The 4,532-nt window shown below is 39.9% G+C and overlaps 1 pseudogene; it reads left to right on the top strand.

Moving 5' to 3' along the window:
* The first annotated feature begins 617 nt into the window (after positions 1 to 617).
* Positions 618 to 3,037, top strand: LOC143860859 (G-type lectin S-receptor-like serine/threonine-protein kinase LECRK3; annotated as a pseudogene).
* Positions 3,038 to 4,532: the final 1,495 nt, after the last annotated feature.

The raw sequence follows: 4,532 nt of genomic DNA, 5'->3' as shown, positions 1-4,532 counted from the left end.
GACTTTGATGATGATGACTTACTTGATGAGTGTAAATCTTCTAAAGTCATGAAGACTATGCTTTTATGTCAGTATGTATAGAGTTCATTTTTTTTTTGTGGAACTTTATTATGGATTTCGATGAGAATCATACCCCATGAATGAATTCATCTAACATCAGTAGGGGTTCACATATATGTGCAACTACCTTTTGGTTGAGTTTAGATTATTGTATATCTAAAACTCTTGGTTTGTCATAAAATGAGTCGTGTTTTCAATTGGATTACAGATCTTTTATGATATAGACCATATGGTGTTCTGGATGCTTCAATATTTTGTTTTGAACATCACACTATCTATCTATTGGATTGTGTTATATGTAGAACATAGGAGGAGATTGTTGGATATGTTCTAATATAAGCCCATAGATAGTGGACTAGATGTATGGGCCCATATGGGCTGAAGCCCATAACCTCTCTTATTTCTCATCCTTATCCCTTCAATATTTACAACCGTAAATAGGTCCTGGGGGCAGCTGTCTTGGTATTCCACTTTGATACCTTGGGAGTGATGCTTATCTTCTCCACCGACCCTCTCTTCCCCCATCTTTCTCTAACATATACTATCCTTAATCTCAAATGGCATCTGCTCTTGATAATCCTCTATTTTTCTTTCTTGATCTTCTTCTTTTTCCACTTTCTGCCTTGGCTCAAACTAATGGTAGCATAAGTTTGGGTTCTAGTCTCTCTACCAGTGACAATTCTTCATGGGTTTCGCCTTCTGGTGATTTCGCATTCGGGTTCACTCCTGTTGCAGACAAAAATCTCTTCTTGCTCGCAATCTGGTTCAACAAAGTACCAGAAAAAACTATAGTTTGGTCTGCAAACAGAGATAGTCTTGTGCTCGATGGATCGAAAGACGAGTTGACGAGCAGTGGAAATCTTGTGCTAAGCAATCATCAAGGACAAGAGATATGGAGGGCTCAAGACACTAACGGTAGTGTCACCTCTCCCTCCATACTCGATACCGGGAACTTGGTGCTCAGGAATTCGAATTCTGGTATCACTTGGCAGAGTTTCGATCATTCCATGGACACCATCTTGCCTATGCAGATATTGGATATGGGCAGCAGTAGCACACTCTCTTCTCGTGAAACAGAGACCAACTACTTGAGCGGAAGGTTTGAGCTCGATTTCCAGGCAGACGGGAATTTCGTGATTTACACAGTAAATCTCCCTACCAGGGCCCATTACAACTCTTACTGGAGTACCGCCACTATGGGAACACAGTCTCAGATGATCTTCAACCAGTCAGGCTACATTTACCTCAGGCACACAAATGGGAGCATACACAACCTCACTTCAGGAAACATAGTTTCAACAAAAGACTTCTACCACAGAGCGACACTCGATTTTGATGGGGTTCTCAGGCAATACGACTACCCAAAGAACGGCTCGAGCAACAAAAACTGGCCTGCTGGGTCCGGATCTGTTGTATGGTCTGTGCCTGATGACATTTGTATGGCAATTAACGATGTTTATGGCAGCGGAGCTTGTGGGCTTAACAGCTACTGCAGACTAGATGAGACTCAAAGGTCTAGTTGCAATTGTCCACATAATTATTCATACTCTGATCCCAGTAACATGTTCAAGGGATGCAAACCGGACTTTGTTTCAGAAAGCTGCGAGCCCAATGGATCAGGGAAAGGCCCTAGGCCTCAATTCCAAATGATGGAGATATTGTATACTCCAATAAACGAAGACCAATGCAGAGAAACTTGCTTGGGTGATTGTTCCTGTGCAGTCGCCATTTTCAAAGGTGCAAACTTTTGGACGAAGAAGCTCCCAATGTCAAATGGGAAGATGTATGCAGATTTTGGAGGAAAAGCTCTCATCGAAATACCCTTTGGTAATTCCACTTCACAGATTCCTTCTCCTTTAGGCTCAAACAATGGGAAGAGTGATCGAGGTACTCTGATCCTCATCATTTCGACGATTTTAGGCAGCTCTGTGTTTCTCAACCTCCTCTTTCTGGTAGCCATTTTGTTGGTTGTTTTCTTCATGAAACATAAGAAATTGCTGAGACATCAGCCAGAACAAATTTCATTAGGAATGAACCTGCGCTCTTTTACTTACGAAGAGCTTGAAGAAATTACAGATGGGTTCAAACAAGAATTGGGCAGGGGTGCTTTCGGCACAGTCTACAAAGGTATGCTAGTATCAAATGCTGGAAATTTCATCGCGGTCAAGAAGTTGGAAAGGTTGGTGGCTGATGGGGACAAGGAATTCAAAGCTAAAATAACTGCAATTGGCAGAATCCATCACAGGAATCTGGTCTAACTGTTGGGATTCTGCTATGAGGGGTCACAACGGCTTTTGGTGTATGAGTTCAAGAGCAATGGCTCTTTTGCAAGCTTCCCCTTTGGAAGTTCGAGGCCCAGCTGGAACCAACGGATACAGATTGCCTTTGGCATTGCAAGAGCGCTCACGTACTTGCACGAAGAGTGCGGCACCCAAATCATCCACTGTGATATAAAGCCTCAAAACATACTTTTAGATGACAGTGTTACTACAAGGATTTCAGATTTTGGCCTAGCAAAGCTTTTGCACGCAGACCAGACTCGAACGAGTACAGGATTAAGAGGAACAAGAGGATATGTCACACCCGAATGGTTCAGAAACATGTCAATCACAGCAAAGGTGGATGTTTATAGTTTTGGCACCTTGGTGCTGGAGATAATTTGTTGTAGGAAGAACGTGGAACTGGATTTGGATGACACGGATAATGTGATACTGACGGATTGGGCTTATGATTGCTATAGAGAAAGGAGACTGAATTTGTTAGTGGAGGAGGACGAAGAGGCATTGAGTGACACAAGGAGGCTGGAGAGGTTCATGAGGGTAGCAATTTGGTGTATTCAGGAAGAACCATCACTAAGGCCTTCCATGAAGAAAGTGACACAGATGCTTGAAGGAGCAGTTGAGGTTTCGGTGCCCCCAGACCCGTCCTCCTTCATTAGTTCAATTGATTGAAGCCGCATCTCCTCCCATTCCGTGTACGAGGGTGTGCATTTGTGTGTGTACATGTGCAATTATACTCATTCATTATTTAGCGTATTTATGTCACATATTACTTTCTATTTGATCTTTAACCAAGGCGTGCTTTGGTCATTAAGAAGTTGAGAATCCATTGTCCCAAAATGCATGTTAGACCAATGAAATTCTTTGTGGATTTAATTCATCATAGAATAAATTTTAGGGACTTCATCTGCAATAAAATTTCAAATTTTAGAGCCACCGATGTCCCAATGATTGAATCAAAGAGAGAAATGAAACTACGGATGGTTTTGCAGATAGTAGGTTTCAATGGAGTGGTGGATATTTTTATAAGAAGTAAATCTAGTATTGTCTTTCAATGGTGCTTTATGAAGATTCACTCTGAATCAAAGGATTCTTTAGATCCTACAGCGATGCTATTTGAGTAAATTTCTTAGAAAAATACCACGCCCCAAGTGGAAAATAAAGAAGGCAGCACATGCTATCTGGGTAAATTTCTTAGAAAAAAAATTCACTCAAAACATTTCATTTGTTCGTTGATATGCAAAACATTGGTGGCTGATGCACTAATTAAACATTTATTTGTGTCTCCATCCATTGAATCATTTCTTCCCCTTAAGTCTTCATCTTAAGTAACCGAAAGAGATGATAGACATATTTTTTTTTAAAAAATTTATCCTCCCAAGTCTCTATTCAGTATTATAAATTGAAGGTGTTCTAAATAAAACTTGAAATTTCGGAAAAAAAATTATTTTCCAAATTTTTCCAGAATTTTTTTGCAATCCTAGCAGCGCCTTACGGATTTCAATTATAGACCACTTTATTTCTTTGGAATACTCACTTGAATCAGTAAAAAAATCAAGCTTTTTATAGGCTTGAGACATTTGAAACCTTCCTATCCTTGCTTGTTTCTATTAGGAACTCGAATGTACATGAAAGAAATATTGCTGTGAAAAAAGAAATACAAACATGGAGTAGACATACCTGTGTAATCAACAACACCGACTGTATGATTCGACATTTGTTGAAATCACATCTATCACGCAAAACCCATATCAGGCCTTTGATGATTCACTAGAATTGAACAGATTAGAGCAGAGAAGGAAGCCACATTTTTTAAAACCCTAACCCGGGTGTTTTTAACGGCATAGCTCGGTTTTGGACGATGTGAAGGAGGGGATTATGATAGCACTGATGAGATAAACCCTAACCCTTACTAAGTTTTAAGAACTTAAGTTGAAAATTTTTTATGGGTTTTGCTAACCAGGGCCCTAAGGGCATCATTGGAAAAGAAATTTTCCAATTATTTTACACATACCTTTATACTTGTTTTGATCGACATAGCTGCGGTTATTGATGAGTTGATACAGGGATAATGAGATAAACCGTAACCCCAGTTAAGTTTTAATGGCTAAGTTGCAAATATTTATCAACTAGGGACGGTTGGTTTTGAAAAAAAAAGAAGGAAATGATACACTCATGACTCACCCCTGTTTT

The sequence above is a fragment of the Tasmannia lanceolata genome, unplaced genomic scaffold (assembly GCF_043159265.1).
Source record: "Tasmannia lanceolata isolate RefF3 unplaced genomic scaffold, GAP_Taslan_0.1 ptg000003l, whole genome shotgun sequence".
In the NCBI taxonomy this organism is placed as follows: domain Eukaryota; kingdom Viridiplantae; phylum Streptophyta; class Magnoliopsida; order Canellales; family Winteraceae; genus Tasmannia; species Tasmannia lanceolata.
Note: the sequence above shows the minus strand (reverse complement) of the source record. Positions and strands in the feature narration are given on the sequence as shown.